At 44.4% G+C, this 18,826-nt stretch overlaps 1 non-coding gene across 1 annotated transcript; it reads left to right on the forward strand.

Annotated features, from left to right (window-relative positions):
* Positions 1–14,367: 14,367 nt before the first annotated feature.
* On the forward strand, positions 14,368–14,486 carry LOC139168701 (5S ribosomal RNA). The gene has a single exon (XR_011559370.1). It is a non-coding gene; the product is annotated as a 5S ribosomal RNA (ribosomal RNA).
* Positions 14,487–18,826: the final 4,340 nt, after the last annotated feature.

Consider the following 18,826-nt stretch of genomic DNA (forward strand, 5'->3'; position numbering starts at 1 on the left):
AGGATTGGTCTGACAAATGTTTTGCATGCTCTGGTTAGTAGTGTGAGATTGCCAGAGCAGAAGCTAGGGAGGATTAGGTTAACAACTCTTGAAGCCTTTTTGGCAATGCTGTTGCAGTGGGCTTTGGCACTTAGGTCACTTGATATGAGTATTCCAAGGTCTTTTATGGAGTGATGGCGTGATCATCAAGCCACTTCCACCTGGTCACATGGTTGGCTAGCCACACCTACAAAATAAGCCACACCCACAGCGTGGTAGTAAAAATTGTTGCAGCCTTTCACTGCTTCTGAGGTCGGTAAAATGAGCACCCAGATTGTTGGGGGCAATACGTGCTGACTCCGTAAGCCGCTTAGAGAGGGCTATAAACCACTGTGAAGCGGTATATAATCTAAGTGCTATTGCTATTTCAACCTCCTGGTGGGTCAGCCATGGATAAAGCCAAGGAAAGAAAAGTTTCGCAAGAAAACAGAATGTTTAATTCAACTACATTATTTATTATTATTATTTATTGGATTTGTATGCCGCCCCCCTCCGTAGACTCGGGGCGGCTAACAACAGTAATAAAAAACATCATGCAAATCCAATACTAAAAACAACTAAAATACCCTTATTATAAAACTAAGCATCCATATAACAAACATACCATGCATAAATTATAAAGGCTTAGGGGGAAAAAATGTCTCAATTCCCCCATGCCTGACGGCAGAGGTGGGTTTTAAGGAGCTTACAAAAGGCAAGGAGGGTGGGGGTAATTCTAATCTCTGGGGGGAGTTGGTTCCAGAGGGTCGGGGCCGCCACAGAGAAGGCTTTTCCCCTGGGCCCCGCCAAGTGACATTGTTTTGTTGACAGGACCCAGAGAAGGCCCACTCTGTGGGACCTAACCGGTCGCTGGGATTCGTGCGGCAGAAGGCGGTCTCGTAGATACCCTGGTCCAGTGCCATGAAGGGCTTTATAGGTCATAACCAACACTTTGAATTGTGACCGGAAACTGATCGGCAACCAATGCAGACTGCAGAGTGTTGGTGTTACATGGGCATTTTTGGGAAAGCCCATGATAGCTCTCGCAGCTGCATTCTGCACGATCTGAAGTTTCCGAACACTTTTCAAAGGTAGCCCCATGTAGAGAGCATTACAGTAGTCGAGCCTCGAGGTGATGAGGGCATGAGTGACTGTGAGCAGTGAGTCCCGGACCAAATAGGGCCGCAACTGGTGCACAAGGCGAACCTGGGCAAACGCCCCCCTTGCCTCAGCTGAAAGGTGTTTCTCTAATCTGAGCTGTGGATCGAGGAGGACGCCCAAGTTGCAGACCCTCTCCGAGGGGGTCAATAATTCCGCCCCCCAGGGTGATGGACGGACAGATGGAATTGTCCTTGGGAGGCAAAACCCACAGCCACTCCGTCTTATCAGGGTTGAGCTTGAGTCTGTTGACACCCATCCAGGCCCCAACAGCCTCCAGGCACCGGCACATCACTTCCACTGCTTCATTGACATGTGCTAGTTCTGTGGCCACACAGGAAATAGTCAGGCACGGGAAGGGTTTTGTGGCTCCCAGAGTTTTCTTTTCTGTGGGAAATGGCTCCAAATGGCTCTTTGAGTGTTGAAGGTTGCCAACCCCTGCTGTATCCTTTTGGACTGCTTTAAAACCTGGCTCTCTCGGTTGGCCCGGGGCCTGGATGGGCAGGTGCCATTCCTGGAAATGGTTAGTGGAATAAACACAAGACCCCACTGCCGCCCCATTGTATACAGCTCATCCTTGGCCTAACCAGCATTCATTTAGTGACTGCCCAAAGTTATCACAGCTTTGAAAAAAAAGCATTTTATTATCATTTTTTTCACGCTCCCCATAAAAAATGGCGCCTCCCTGTGGTCACATGATCAAAATTCAGCTGCTGATTCCTATTTATGACCGTCACAGTGTCCCTAAGTTGTTGTGGTTGGCTCTGGGCCAGCTCCTGCCCCAAGGACTGTGTGCGGGTGGATGTGGGTGAATCCTCCCAGTGTCAGAGGCTAGTTTTACTGCCAACAGCTTTGGACAATGAAGCGTTGGAAGCAGGGAGTGGCTGTGAAATGGGATCCTCAGAGGGGGTCATGGCAGACAGCCCATCCTCATTATCCTCGCTGGATTCAGATGAAGAGACATTCATTGACGTACGCAGCCACAGGGCAATGACTAGGAAAGAGCAGCTGCGTAAATACTACAGGAGATAAGGGAGTTTCGGCTGTGGTTGGGTGTGGTTCAACTAATTAGGGCTGCCGTTAAATTGGCAGCGTTTTGGTCTCAGAGTGTGGAAGCTTATCCGTTCGGTGACAGAGGAAGTGGCTTTCATCTCAGGATTCTCCAAGGACTTTCTTTGCATTGATACCAGGACTCTGAAACTAAACTATAGTCAAATGTGTGAGTTTGAAAACATTGGAGTGGCTGTGACGTCCCATGAAGAGATTTTGGGGACAGAGCCTTGACATCACCAGCAGGTTGCTAAGGACGCCAAGGTGATCACTTCCTGGATTCCATGGAATCCAGGAAGTGATCACCTTGGCGTCCTTAGCAACCTGCCGGTATACGTGACGTCAGAATCTCTTGGTGGGAGTCCCCGTTCGGGTTCGGGTTCAGTTCAGGTTCGGCCGAATTTTGCGTAAAGTTCGTCCGAAGTTGCCGAACCCGAACATCATTGGGTTCGCCCATCACTAATTATTATTATTCCTTTCCCCCCAATTTCTGCTGACGACTTTATCCCAGACTTTGATCTTATCTCCCATCCCATAATATTTGGCTAATAACCCCTTTAAGGAGACCGCTGTGAGACTCCTGGACGGGTGCCACTAAGGTGCTTTAATGACCCCTCCGTCTTTTTATAGGAGCCCACCCAACATCTGAAAACTCCGGTTTTATCTCGCGGCTGCCCCAGGCCGTCTCAAACTAATTAAACCCAAGACGTGTAGGCGGGCCCTTCGCTGACTCTCCATCCTCCCACCTTTTGGCTGGGGACAACTTACAATCTGGTCCCTGAGACTTGGCCGGGAGGCGGACGGGTGGCGGGGGCAGAGATTGTAATCAATGCAGTCGGATGGGGTGACACCAAGCTGTCACTCGAGTCTCTTTGATTCCTTTAATAAATGAGCAGCGCTGCACGATAGAACTACTGTAGCATGTTAAGAGCTGTCATCGGAATTTATTGATGCCACAGGAGACAGCTTGGAGTCAGTGGGGAAAAATGCAGCAATTTATGGACTCTCCAAAAGCCCCCGCTTCTTCTCGGTCGCCCGCCACCCACCCGCCCACCTCCCCTTTACCCAATTCCCAAGATCCTTTGTGGCCTAATAAATCCCTACATTGTTCTCCTCGTGCCATTCGGCCCGGTGGCATTAACCGAACAGATGGTTTACTCTCTCCCTCTGCCAAATTTCTGAGTAAGGAACCTCGCCGAGGAGGTCAATCCATCTGCTTCGCAGGCTGGCATCCAGAGGAGGAGGAAAGGCGAGGGGGGGGGACACAGGCCCACACCTCTCACCTGATAAGAGATGGACTCTGTGATTTAGTGTCTCTTCGCTTCTGGAGATAAAGCTGCCGTTTGCTATAGAAACATAGACCTCCTGGTCCATCTAGTCTGCCCTTATACTATTCCCTGTATTTTATCTTAGGATGGATCTATGTTTATCCCAGGCATGTTTAAATTCAGTTGCTGTGGATTGATCAACCACGTCTGCTGGAAGTTTGTTCAAAGCATCGACTATTCTTTCAGTAAAATAATATTTTCTCACGTTGCTTCTGAACTTTCCCCCAACTAACCTCAGATTGGGCCCCCTTGTTCTTGTGTTCATTTTCCTATTGAAAACACTCCCCTCCTGAACCTTATTTAACCCTTTAACATAAACAATGTCATCTGGCAGGGCCTAGGGGAAGAGCCTTCTCTGTAGCGGCCCCGGCCCTCTGGAATCAACTCATAGAAACATAGAAGACTGACGGCAGAAAAAGACCTCCTGGTCCATCTAGTCTGCCCTTATACTATTGCCTGTATTTTATCTTAGGATGGATCTATGTTTATCCCAGGCATGTTTAAGTTCGGTTACTGTGGATTGACCAACCACATCTGCTGGAGGTTTGTTCCAAGCATCTACTATTCTTTCAGTAAAATAATATTTTCTCACGTTGCTTCTGATCTTCCCCCCAACTCACCTCAGATTGTGCCCCCTTGTTCTTGTGTTCACTTTCCTATTAAAAACACTTCTTCGTACCTCTGTAAAAAAAAGGCCAGGACAGAAGGAGAAACATGAAGAAACATAGAAACATAGAAGACTGACGGCAGAAAAAGACCTCATGGTCCATCTAGTCTGCCCTTATACTATTTTCTGTATTTTATCTTAGGATAGATCTATGTTTATCCCAGGCATGTTTAAGTTCGGTTACTGTGGATTTACCAACCACGTCTGCCGGAAGTTTGTTCCAAGGATCTACTACTCTTTCAGTAAAATAACATTTTCTCATGTTGAAGAAAAGCAAACTGATTGTGTACAGGAACCGTCCAAGAGATATAGATTCCAAGCGTTGCTGTAAGCAGGTTGGGCAATACATCGAATCACCCAGGCAGCCCTCTCCATTTAGTCACATCTGCCAGCCAGGTTTCTACGAAGGCTGGTGCACCTGGACAGTTGCGACTTAGAAACATGGAAGATTGACGGCAGAAAATGACCTCGTGGTCCATCTAGTCTGCCCTTATACTATTGCCTGTATTTTATCTTAGGATGGATCCATGTTTATCCCAGGCATGTTTAAATTTGGTTACTGTGGATTTACCAACCACATCTGCTGGAAGTTTGATCAAAGCATCTACTATTCTTTCAGTATAATAATATTTTCTCACATTGCCTCTGAACTTTCCCCCAACTAACCTCACATTGGCCCCCCTTGTTCTTGTGTTTATTTTGCTATTGAAAACACTTCCCTCCTGAACCTTATTTAACCTTTTAACATAAACAATGTCATCTGGCGGGGCCTAGGGGAAGAGCCTTCTCTGTGGCAGCCCCGGCCCTCTGGAATCAACTCCCCCTGGAGATTCGAAATGCCCCCACCCTCCTCGCCTTCCACAAGACCCTGAAGACCTATCTATGTCGCCAGGCATGGGACAAAACCCACCTTTGCCGTCAGGCATGGGGGAACTGAAATATCTCCCCTGGGCCTATACAATGTATGTATGGTATGTTTGTACGTATGTCTGCTTAATAATGGGGTTTTTTAAATATCTTAAATTGTAAATTATTAGATTTGTTATAAACTGTTTTTATTGTGCTGTGACTCGCCCCAAGCCTGCGGAGAGGGGCGGCATACAAATCTAATAAACATAAACTTAAACATAAACATAATTAATGTATCCCCTTTTCTGGCCATTAAGAGCTATGTGTGGTTGTGACTGTTAGTATTGATTGTTTTTTAAAAAAATAGCGGGTTTTTAGTCATAGTTTTAACTATTAGATTTGTATTGTACTTTTTTATTGCTGTTGTGAGCCACCCCGAGTCTTCAGAGAGGGGCGGCATACAAGTCTAATAAATTATTATTATTATTATTATTATTATTATTATTATTATTATTATCAATTATATTTAAATGTTTCGATCCTGTCACCCCCTTTTCCTTCTGTCCTCCAGACTATACAGATGGAGTTCATTAAGTCTTTCCTGATACGTTTTATGCTTAAGACCTTCCACCATTCTTGTAGCCCGTCTTTGGACCCGTTCAATTTTGTCAATATCTTTTTATAGGCAAAGTCTCCAGAACTGAACACAGGATTCCAAATGTGGTTTCACCAGCGCTCTATACAGCGGGATCACCATCTCCCTCTAACATTTGCAAAAAGGGGGGGGGGGATTTTGCAGTTGGAATTTTTGAAAGACACCAGGTCTGCGTTCACTGTCAAATGTTTATTCAATCCACTGGTTCTCACACAGGACATTAAGCCCTAAGATAAACCCATCGGATTCACTTCACGGGTGGTCAGGACACATCTGCTAGGCCTCTGATTCACTACCGGCTGGGGAATTCTGGGAGTTGAAGTCCACACACAGACACCTCGCCAAGTTGCCAAGCTTGAGACAACCGGGCCTCTCTAATGGATCTGAACCGGGTGTGGTGCAGGGGAGCCAGGCTGGGAAGCATCTTCTCAAGGGACCTCTGCGAAGATGTCGGAGCATGGCCGACCAGCAGGCAACATGCGGAGAAAAGCTGCAGGCGTGGAAAAGACCCTGCCAACTTCTCCAGCAAGGGAGGGAAATAAAATAAAATAAAATCTTTTCCGTGAACTCGGCTGTTATTAACCACAGTGCCTTTCTGGGTCTGCTCAGCTGGCTGGGGCACATTCAAGACGAAGCCCCGGCCTATTTCAAATACGGAGCCCCCTGCCCTGAGCAAAATTGCTTTCTAGGCTGCTTTTGGCCTAGTTACACACAAGAGCTTAATGAAAAGCAGATGTAGCGGAGATGAGACGCAGGAGCAGCCAAAACCTCGCTTGGGAAGGGCAGCGAGGAGCAACGAAGGGTCCGAGGTTGGGGCAGAAGCAGCGGTGGGCAGCCACTTAATAATAATAATTTTATAATAATTTATTAGATGTGTATGCCGTCCCTCTCCAAAGACTCGGGCGACTCACAACAGCAATAAACAGTTTAGTACAAATCCAATAATTAAAAACTGAAGCTAAAACCTACTATTATTTAGAAACAAACACTACTCACTTATCGTGCTACCTGGACGTTCATCGGAGGCCGGCACTGGGCCTAGAAAGCCTAGAACTAAGACGCCTTAAACATGATCTAAGTATTGCCCACAAGATCATATGCTGCAACGTCCTGCCTGTCGGCGACTACTTCAGCTTCAACAACAACAACACAAGAGCACACAACAGATTTAAACTTAATATTAACCGCTCCAAACTTGACTGTGAAAAATATGACTTCAGTAACCGAGCTGTCGAAGCGTGGAACTCATTACCGGACTCTGTAGTATCATCCCCTAACCCCTTTACTCTTAGACTATTCACGGTTGACCTATCCAGGTTCCTAAGAGGTCAGTAAGGGGCGAGTACAAGTGCACTAGAGTGCCTTCCGTCCCCTGTCCTATTGATCTCCTATATCTCCTATACCTTTCTTCTATTCCTATATCTCTTCTTCTATTCTTTCATTGATATATTCTATCACTATATCTTCTTTTCTATTCTTTCATAGATATATTTTACTATGAGTATCTCCTCTATAACCTTCATCATGTATTTTACTATGTGTGTATATATATATTTGTTTTCGTAGCAGCACGAAGCTTACAACTTCAGCCTGATGATGGTGAATGTGATTTCACCGAAACGTCGCATAGACACTCAAAATTTTACATGGGGCAAAACCCGAACTCAGAACAATCTACATATATATATATATGATGGTCTTGGTATATTCGGGTTTCTTCCCGTGTAGGATTTGGAAATTTCAGGCAACGTTTCGACGAGGTCCCACTCGTCATCTTCAGGCTGGTGTTTCTGTCCTGAAGATGACGAGTGGGACCTCGTCGAAACGTCGCCAGAAATTTCCAAATCCTACACGGGAAGAAACTTGAATATACCAAGACCATCATACCTTTATCCGTGAAAATCTACGAAAATAGATAGATAGATAGATAGATAGATAGATAGATAGATAGATAGATAGATAGATATAGATATAGATATATATATATATATATGTCAAATGTTTTTAGCTGAAATTTTAAAATTAAGGGAGTCTAGGATGGTACCATTTCGGCCTTGTATATATATATATATACCCACTAAAACTCTCATTGTGGATTGGAATAAATGAATGAATGAATGAATGAATGAATGAATGAATGAATGAATGAATAAATAAATAAATAAATAAATAAATAAATAAATAATAAAATATTTCTCCTTCCTGCCTATTGCAGACATAAAGGATAAAGGGGATTTTGGCATCTTCCTACCAAACCGTTGCGGGGGGGGGAAGAAAAAAATCAATGGGGATTAAACCGCTGCAGTCAGCAAACCAAGTTCTTAGAATGGGTCCGTCATCAGCAACTTGGCTGGGATTGAGGCAGCTTCTACCAAAGACCCAGTCATGGGAAGGAGGATTAATTAATGTGTCCTTTTCAAATCGTTTCCCTTCTTTTTTTTTATTTTTATTTTTTTGCATGGCCCTAATCTGGAGCTGCTTGAAACCAGCCCCTCCCTCTAATTCCCGCAGTGCACAACTTCCAAGAACCTGGGGAGGAAAAAGATGCTCTAATGCGCTCGGTTCCAAAGCTGGTGGTGCAATGCCTACAGCAGCCAACCGAGCATTGAAGGGTTATAATTTTTTTTACTGCCACACTGTGGGCGTGGCTTATTTTTGTGGGTGTGGCTTGATGGTTATGTGACTGGGTGGGAGTGGCTTGTCAACCATAGGACTGGGTAGGAATGGCTTGCCGGCCATGTGACCCGATGGGAGTGGCTTGATGATCATGTGACCGGGGAGTGGCTTAAAGGTCATGTGACTGGCGTAAAGGTGGCCAACTTGACGTCACTCATGCCAAGGGTTAGGGTTAGGGTGCCTGGCCTCAAAGAGATACAAGATATTTATGATTACTGAACATCCAAAATATACTATTTAATCCCATATGTATATATGCCATATGTGTACATAAATCCAAAGTGTTGGTTATGACCTATAAAGCCCTTCATGGCATCAGACCAGAATATCTCCGGGACTGCCTTCTGCTGCACGAATCCCAGCGACTAGTTAGGTCCCACAGAGTTGGCCTCCTCTGGGTCCCATCGACTAAACAATGTCGTTTGGCGGGACCCAGGGGAAGAGCCTTCCCTGTGGCGGCCCCGACCCTATGGAACCAACTCCCCCCAGATATCAGAGTTGCCCCCACCCTCCTAGCCTTTCGTAAGCTCTTAAAAACCCACCTCTGTTGTCAGGCATGGGGGAATTGAGATATTCCCTTCCCCTAGGCTTATAAAATTTATGTATGGTATGACTGATCTCTTAAATTGGGTTTTTTTAGATTTTTTAATATTAGATTTGTTTACGTTGTCTTTTTACTGTTGTTAGCCGCCCCGAGTCTACAGAGAGGGGCAGCATACAAATTTAATAAATACAAATACAAATATTGTTATGCCAGGCTTCACGTTACGAGCCCCAATTAAGTCAGAAATGTAAATTCAAACACACACGCTGTTGTAAAGGGTAATAGAAAAGCCGTTTATCCAAAATAAAGCTGGGCACACGCACTTTAAACTGAGCAAATTAGTTCACACACAGATAACCGTCCTTGAAAGCTGTGAAAGACAGAAACAAACAGAGCAAATAAGAGCAGCTGTGAGAGCATCACAGCCAGCCCTTCGAGTGAATCCATCTTCGAGTGAATCACTCTTGTGGGTTCTTTACTTAGCTCAATATGTTTCAGTATTAGAAACATAGAAACATAGAAACATAGAAACATAGAAGACTGACGGCAGAAAAAGACCTCATGGTCCATCTAGTCTGCCCTTATACTATTTCCTCTATTTTATCTTACAATGGATATATGTTTATCCCAGGCATGTTTAAATTCAGTTACTGTGGATTTACCAACCACGTCTGCTGGAAGTTTGTTCCAAGGATCTACTATTCTTTCAGTAAAATAATATTTTCTCATGTTGCCTTTGATCTTTCCCCCAACTAACCTCAGATTGTGTCCCCTTGTTCTTGTGTTCACTTTCCTATTAAAAACACTTCCCTCCTGAACCTTATTTAACCCTTTAACATATTTATTTATTTATTTATTTGTTTGTTTGTTTGTTTGTTTGTTTGTTTGTTTGTTTATTTATTTATTTATTTATTTATTTATTTATTTATTTGTATGCCGCCCCTCTCCGCAGACTCGGGGCGGCTCACAGCATGACACAGCAATACATAACAAATCCAAATATAATTTAATTTTTTTTTTTAAAGAACCCCATTTTACTAACAAACACACACCAAACATACCATGCATAAATTGTACATGCCGGGGGAGGTGTTTCAGTTCCCCCATGCCTGACGACAAAGGTGGGTTTTAAGGAGTTTACGGAAGGCAGGGAGAGTAGGGGCAGTTCTAATCTCTGGGGGGAGTTGGTTCCAGAGAGTCGGGGCCAGCACAGAGAAGGCTCTTCCCCTGGGGCCCGCCAACCGACATTGTTTAGTTGACGGAACCCGGAGAAGGCCCACTCTGTGGGTCCTAATCGGTCGCTGGGATTCATGCGGCAGAAGGCGGTCTCGGAGATATTCTGGTCCAGTGCCATGAAGGGCTTTATAGGTGATGACCAACAACATTTAAATGTTTCGATCATGTCCCCCCTTTTCCTTCTGTCCTCCAGACTATACAGATTGAGTTCATGAAGTCTTTCCTGATACGTTTTATGCTTAAGACCTTCCACCATTCTTGTAGCCCGTCTTTGGACCCATTCAATTTTGTCAATATCTTTTTGTAGGTGAGGTCTCCAGAACTGAAAACAGTATTCCAAATGTGGTCTCACCAGCGCTCTATATAAGGGGATCACAATCTCCCTCTCCCTGCTTGTTATACCTCTAGCTATGCAGCCAAGCATCCTACTTGCTTTTCCTACCGCCCGACCACACTGCTCACCCATTTTGAGACTGTCAGAAATCACTACCCCTAAAGTATTCAACTAGATTGGAAAGAATAAAAAGGCAGCAAGCAAGAAATGATTTTGCATGGAAAGTGTTTAGAATAGGCCAGAAAGGGGTGGAAGTGTATCCAGGAATATTTTTGGATATAATACAGTATCTTTAAAAAAAAAAAAAAAACTATATCAAGTCAACTATAAAAAAATGTCTTGCTTTTCCAGTCATTTTTTAAAACGGCCGTGACTCTCTTCGGCTAAGTCAAAGTGACAGTGTTAAAAGACAGGTGCCTTAAATTATCATGCTATCTTCATGGAATTAGAGATTTTATTTATTTATTTATTCATTCATTCATTTGTCCAATGCACAAATACATAGGAAGAAAATAGATATGTGGTAATATATATAAGGGTAAAAGTGAACTTAGAGGAGAGGATATATGAAAGGAAGAGAATATATAAGATAGGTGAAAGAAAGGAAAGACAATTGGACGGGGGACGAAAGGCACACCAGTGCACTTATGTACGCCCCTTACTGGCCTCTTAGGAACCTGGAGAGGTCAATCGTGGAGAGTCTAAGGGAAAAATGTTGGGGGTTAGGGGTTGACACTATTGAGTCTGGTAATGAGTTCCACGCTTCGACAACTCGATTGTTAAAGTTATATTTTTTACAGGCCAGTTTGGAGCAGTTAATATTAAGTTTGAATCTGTTGCGTGCTCTTGTGTTGTTGTGGTTGAAGCTGAAGTAGTCATTGACCGGTAAGACGTTGCAGCATTTGACCTTGTGGGCAATACTCAAATCGTGTTTTAGGCACCGTAGTTCTAGGCTTTCTAGGCCCAGGATTGTTAGTCTATTTTCGTAGAATATTCTGTTTCGAGTGGCGGAGTGAGGGGCTCTTCTGGTGAAATATCTTTGGACATTTTCAAGGGTGTTACAGATTGTGTACAGATTGTGCAAAATGCAGCCGCGTGAGCAATCATAGGCATGCCGAAATATGCCCATGTTTCTCAAACACTCTGTGAGCTGCATTGGCTGCCGATTGGTCTCCGAACGCAATTCAAAGTGATGGTTATGACCTACAAAGCCCTACAAGGCATCGGACCAAACGACCTTTGGCATCGTCTTCAGCCTCATGCATCCCAGCGGCCGGTTAGGTCCCACAGAGTTGGCCTTCTCCAGGTCCCATCAGCTAGGCCAGTGTTTTTCAACCAGTGTGCCGTGGCACACTAGTGTTCCGTGAGACATGGTCAGGTGTGCCGCGAAGCTCAGAGAGAAAGAAAGCAAGAGAGAGAAAGAGGGAGAGAGAGAACAAGAGAGAGAGAAAGAAAGCAAGAGAGAGAGAGAAAGAGAGAGAAAGAAAGCAAGAGAGAGAGAAAGACATAGAGGGAGGTAGGGAGGGAGAGAGAAAGAGAGCAAAAAAGAGAGGAGGGAAGGAAGAGAAAGAAAGAGGGATGGAGAGAGAGAAAGAAATAGGAAGGAAGGAAGGAAGGAAGGAAGAGAAAGAGGGAGAGAGAAATAGAGTGAAAGGGAGGAAGATAATTTTTTGTCCAAACTTTTGTTTAGCCCACCCCCCCCAATGTGCCCCAGAGTTTTGTAAATGTAAAAAATGTGCCGCGGCTCAAAAAAGGTTGAAAATCACTGAGCTAGGCAATGCCATTTGGCAGGACCGAGGGGGAAGAGCCTTCTCTGTGGTGGCCCCGGCCCTCTGGAATCAACTCCCCCAGGAGATTCGAACTGCCCCTACCCTCTTTGCCTTCCGTAAAATGTTGAAGACTCACCTTTGCTGCCAGGCATGGGGGGATTAATCTCTGCCCTTCTTTTTTTTCGCTGACCTTTATTATGTTTTTGTTCAGTGTGTATGATTGTGTAACAGATAGGTTTTTATAACAATGTATTGTAAATTTGTTTTTTAAAGTTTTTAACATTAGATTTGTATTTATCTTGTATTGCTGTTATGTTGTGAGCCACCCCAAGTCTTCAGAGAGGGGCGGCAAACAAATCTAATAAATTATTATTAATAATTATTAAATCTGGGACCAGTGAAACTTTATTCTATTCTATTTATTGTATTTATTGGATTTGTATGCCGCCCCTCTCCGCAGACTTTAACATTTACCCTGGCCAGTGATGGGCTACTACGGGTACAGTCATGTATGCAGAACTGGTAGAAAAATTTTGGTCAGGTACGTAGAACTGGTAGAAAAATTTTGGTCAGGTACGTAGAACTGGTAGAAAAATTTTGGTCAGGTAAGCAGAACTGGTAGAAAAATTTTGGTCAGGTAAGCAGAACTGGTAGATTTTTTTTAAAAAAAAATTCTTTTTTTCCCTTCTGGGCTCTGGGTATGTTTTTCCTATCGCAGTAAATGAGGTTGAATGTGTTTAATTTTACAAGACCTGTGCGTGCCTGTGTGTGTTTGTGCACATACACATATAGTTTATATAGTAGATAATGTATATTTTTGTGTGCCTGTGTGTAATATGTATGTACACATATGGCATATATGCATAGAATTAAATAGTATATTTTGGATGTTCAGTAATAGTAAATAGAGAGGGAAATTGTATCTCTTTGAGGCGAGGAGAGGCCAGGCACCCTAATCCTCACCCTCAAGTTGGCCATCTTTAAGCCAGTCACATGACCTTTAGGCCACACCCAGCCACATGATCATCAAGCCACTCCCACCTGGTCACATGGCCGGCAAGACTTTATGTGACTTTATGGCCACAGAAGTGTCTTTGAACAATGCTGCCTCCTTCAGCTAAGAAATGGAGATGAGCAAGAGTCAGATACAACTGAACGGGAAACATTTACATTTATATACAGCTCTACGGAGGAATCATTGAGTCTGTCATCTGCACCTCCATAACTGTCTGGTTTGGTGCTGCAACCCAAGAGGACCGACTCAGACTTCAGAGGAGAATCAGAACTGCAGAAAAAACCATGGCTGCCAACCTGCCTTCCATTGAGGACCTGTATACTGCACGAGTCAAAAAGAAGGTGGGGAAAATATTTTCTGACCCCTCACATCCCGGACACAAACTGCTTAAACTCCCATCCTCAAAATGATGCTGTAGACTAGCACTGCACACCAAGACAACTAGACACAAGAACAGTTTTTTCCCTAATGCCATCCCTCTGCTAAACAATTAATTCCCTCAACACTGTCAAACTATTTACTAAATCTGCACTACAATTACTATTAGTTTTTTTTTCCTCATTGTTCCTATTACCTATTTCCTCCCACTTAGGACTGTATGACTGTAACTTGTTGCTTGTATCCTTAAGGTTTTTATTAATATTGATTGTTTCCTCATTGCTTCTTTGAGCTCTATGTCCTTCCTTCCCTTCCTTTTTTCCTTCCTTCCTTCCTTCCCCCACTCCCTCCCTCCCTGTGAGCAGACTGGGCCGCATTAAAATGACATTCTGGGGCCTGGCCTCAAGTGAAAGTGGGCAGTGAAAGTCTCTTCCCAGACACACACACATTATACACACACAAACCCCTATGCCTGTGTGTATATAATGGTTGCGCCTGCTTGCTTAGACGGGCGTCCTGGCCTTTGCAGGGCAGCGCAGAAAGACGGCCCGAGCAAGAGGACCAGACAGAGGCCCTGGAGGCAGGGGGTGATGAGTCCACCTTGCAGCCATGCCAAGTCTTCTGCAGGCTATTGGAGAAGAGGAACAGCGAGAAGGCGGCTTTAAAGCTGCAACCGAGAGTCTTCCCAGCGTCTACGGCCATACTACCCTGAACGCGCCCGATCCCGTCTGATCTCGGAAGCTAAGCAGGGTCAGGCCTGGTTAGTACTTGGATGGGAGACCGCCTGGGAATACCGGGTGCTGTAGGCTTTTTGCTGCTGCCTTTTCATGCATCCTGTATGCATCCCCTGCTTGCAAAATGATCTTGTGGCTTGTGTGCCGCCGTTTTAAACTCTTCGGAGAACTCTGCATCCCCCTCCCCCTCACTATTATCAAACTAGTCGCTAAAGCTGCATTACTATTACTATTAGTCTTCTCATCCATCTCCTCCCACTTAGGACTGTAACTTGTTGCTTGTATCGTTAAGATTTTTTATTAAATATTGATTGTTTCCTGATTGCTTATTTGGCCCCTATGACAATCATTAAGTGTTCTACCACATGATTCTTGACAAATGTACCTTTTTTTCTTTTATGTACACTGAGAGCATCTGCACCAAAGACAAATTCATTGGGTGTCCAATCACACTTGGCCAATAAAGAATTCTGTTCTATTCTATTCTGCTCTACACTACACTGTTCTGTTCTGTTCTGTTCTGTTACACTCTACTCTATTTCTTTTCTCTACCCTATATTCTGTTCTGTTCTGTTCTGTTTTATTCTGTTCTACTCTGTTCTATTCTATTCTATATTTCTTTTCTCTACTCTACTCTGTTCTGTTCTGATCTATTCTATTCTATGTTCTATTCTATTCTACTCTATTTCTTTTCTGTACTCTACTCTACTCTATTCTACTCTGTTCTGTTCTATTCTATTCTATTCTATACTATTCAATTCTATTCAATTCTATTCTACTCTACTCTGTTCTATTCTACTCTATTTCTTTTCTCTACTGTACTCTATTCTACTCTGTTCTGTTCTATTCTATTCTATTCTATACTATTCAATTCTATTCTATTCTATTCTACTCTACTCTGTTCTATTCTACTCTATTTCTTTTCTCTACTGTACTCTATTCTACTCTATTCTACTCTATTCCACCTTTATGAAACTCTAACAATGTCAAGGTCATCCTAATCTCCAGAGTGGGGGAGGGGGCATGTGCCACAGAACAGAGGACGCAGCCCCCAAACCTCCTGCCCACTGCCGCCTGCCCATCTGCTTGGATGGGTAGAGGCTTTGCAAAAGGGAGGATTCCCAGTTCCTGGCACACCACAAAAGCAGTAATGCTACATTGGCTGAAGGCACCGCGCATATTCCACTACTTGTCAGTGTGCAAAAAAGAAAAAAGAGGTGTGTGGGTGGGTGGAATTGCAGAGAGCCCTGCTAATGGCCTGGGCCTCCTTCGGAACAGGAAACGCCGGAGGCAAAGGGCTGGCCAGCCGGGGCCGCGAAGGAGAATCCAGGCCGTAGTTCCAGGCTCTTGCCGTACAGAATCCACATTTCTCCGTCATTATCACAGTGTAGGTGGCTTCATCCAGAGCCTCCTTGGGCTTCCTGCAGGCACAAAATGCAATCAGTGGGGGGAATCAGAGCCGATGAGACAAGGCAGGAGGCAGTCTGCAAAAAATGGAAGGCTTTAGCAACCGGAGGTGGACCAGGAATTTTTATAATAAGGAAAGCAGAGATTTTTTTTCCCTCTGGAGCTGAACAGGCTGTTTCACGTAATAATAATGATAATGATAATGATGATGATGATGATGATGATGATGATGATGATAATCATGATCATGATCATGATCATGATGATAATGATAATGATAATCATAATGATAATCATAATCATAATCATAATCATAATCATAATCATAATCATAATCATAATGATGATAATAATTTATTAGATTTGTATGCCGCCTCTCTCCAAAGACTCGCAAAGCCGTAAGGATGAATCATAATCATAATAACGAAACAACAACAACACCATAACAACAAAATGATGTTTAACATCGACAAGAGCAAGGTCCTTCACCTAGGCAGAAAAAACCCTGGACACACATACAACCTGGGAGAAACCCCTCTTAGCAGTAGCGACTGCAAAAGAGACCTCGGAGTCTTGGTGGACAATCAACTAAACATGAGCCAACAATGTGCAGCAGCAGCTAAAAAAGCCAACACAATCCTAAGCTGCATCAACAGGGGAATACACTCCAAGACCAGGGAAGTCTTAATACCACTCTACTACGCCCTGGTCCGACCACACCTGGAGTACTGTATTCAGTTCTGGTCACCACACTTCAAAAGAGACATTGAAACTCTGGAGAAGGTGCAAAAAAGAGCAACCAAGATGATCAAGGGACTGGAAACCAAGACTTACGAAGAGAGACTGAGGGAACTGGGCATGGATAGCCTAGAGAAAAGGAGGGCCAGAGCGGACATGATATCAGTCTACAAGTATACGAGGGGATGTCACAGAGAGGAGGGGGTCACTTTATCCTCCAGAGCACCAGAGGGCCGGATGAGGAACAACGGCTGGAAGCTGACCAAGGAGAGATTCAACATGGAGATAAGGAGGAACTTCCTGACAGTCAGGGCGATCAACCAATGGAACAACCTACCAGCGGACGTTGTGAACTCCAACACTCTTGACATTTTTAAGAGAAGATTGAACTGCCACTTGACTGGTGTACTATAGGGTTCCTGCTTGGGCAGGGGGTTGAACTCGATGGCCTTCATGGTCCCTTTCAACTCTAACAATAAATAAATAATCATAATCACAATCACAATCACATTTATTTATTTATTTAATTTATTTATTTATTTATTTATTGGATTTGTATGCGGCCCCGCTCAGCAGACTCGGGGCGGCTAACAACAGTAATAAAACAATATATAACAAAACAGTTATATAAAACCAGTTAAAACCCATTATATAAAAACCAATCATACATACAGACATACCATGCATAAAATTTTAAAGGCCTAGGGGGAAAGTGTATCTCAATTCCCCCATGCCTGGCGGCAGAGATGGGTTTTAAGCAGCTTACAAAAGGCAAGGAGGGAGGGGGCAATTCTAATCTCTGGGGGGAGTTGGTTCCAGAGGGCCGGGGCCGCCACAGAGAAGGCTCTTCCCCTGGGTCTCGCCAAACAACATTGTTTGGTTGATGGGACCCGGAGAAGACCCACTCTGTGGGACCTAACTGGTCGCTGGGATTCGTGCAGCAGAAGGCGGCCCCTGAAGTAATCTGGTCCGGTGCCATGAAGGGCTTTATAGGTAATAACCAACACTTTGAATTGTGACCGGAAACTGATCGGCAACCAATGCAGACTGCAGAGTGTTGGTGTGACATGGGCATATTTAGGGAAGCCCATGATTGCTCTCGCAGCTACATTCTGCATGATCTGAAGTTTCCGAACACTTTTCAAAGGTAGCCCCATGTAGAGAGCATTACAGTAGTCAAGCCTCGAGGTGATGAGGGCATGAGTGACCGTGAGCAGTGACCCCCGGTCCAAATAGTGGTGCAACTGGTGCACCAGGCGAACTTGGGCGAACGCCCCCCCTCGCCACAGCTGAAAGGTGTTTCTCTAATGTGAGCTGTGGATCGAGGAGGACGCCCAAGTTGCGGACCCTCTCTGAAGGGGTCAATGATTCTCCCCCCAGGGTAATCATAATGGACTTGATGGCCTTCATGGTCCCTTTCAACTCTAACAATAAATAAGTGAGTGAGTGAGTGAGTGAGTGAGTGAGTGAAGGAAGAAAGGAAGGAAGGAAGGAAGGAAGGAAGGAAGGAAGGAAGGAAGGAAGGAAGGAAGGAAGGAAGGAAGGAACAAATTGCCCCCTCCGCAGCCCTTATTTGATGGGGATGATGGGGAAGGGCGGCATGCTTCCTCTTAGATTCTACGATGGCAATTTGCGAAATAAGGGCATCCCAAGGAAGAAAACTGAGACCTCCCTAAGTGTCTCCCCATTGTTATTGGAAGGAGCCATCTTCAGTCCCAATAGCCTGTAAATCAGACTCGGCTGTATCTCATAAATAAATCTCCTGCTGGAATCGGTGTAAGTGTCGATGGAAACAACGCTCTCATTGATGCTCAACGTTGGCCCCTCAAAGGTTTTGGGTTTCCCGTCCACTTTCCCTTCGTTTCTCGTGGGGGGGGGGGGTAATTACGGAGCAATTTGGGGGGAGGAGACTCAGATGATTCGGTTACAATTCTTTGGACGAAACGCACAACTCAGGGACTTTTGTAGATGCCCACGAATTGCCATGGGTGGTTTAAAGTTTCCCAGTCCTTGCTTTGCCTTGAGTTGAGGGGGGAGTGTCTTTGTTAAAGGGGGGGGGAGAGAGTTATTTTCAAGGATTCCCAACCAGGTTAGGCCAAATCCAGCCCTTTCCTTCTCCGCAGTAACAGGGGAGTCGTGTATAACTGGCAAAGTGCTGGAATTGGAGGAGAAGGAAAAAATAAATATAATTGCAAAGTTCCAGAGATTGTGATGATGTAAAAACAACCCAGTGCGCGGTAGGAGTAAAAAAAACCCCACAAATTCCATGC

This window comes from Erythrolamprus reginae, chromosome 5 (assembly GCF_031021105.1).
Source record: "Erythrolamprus reginae isolate rEryReg1 chromosome 5, rEryReg1.hap1, whole genome shotgun sequence".
NCBI lineage: Eukaryota > Metazoa > Chordata > Lepidosauria > Squamata > Dipsadidae > Erythrolamprus > Erythrolamprus reginae.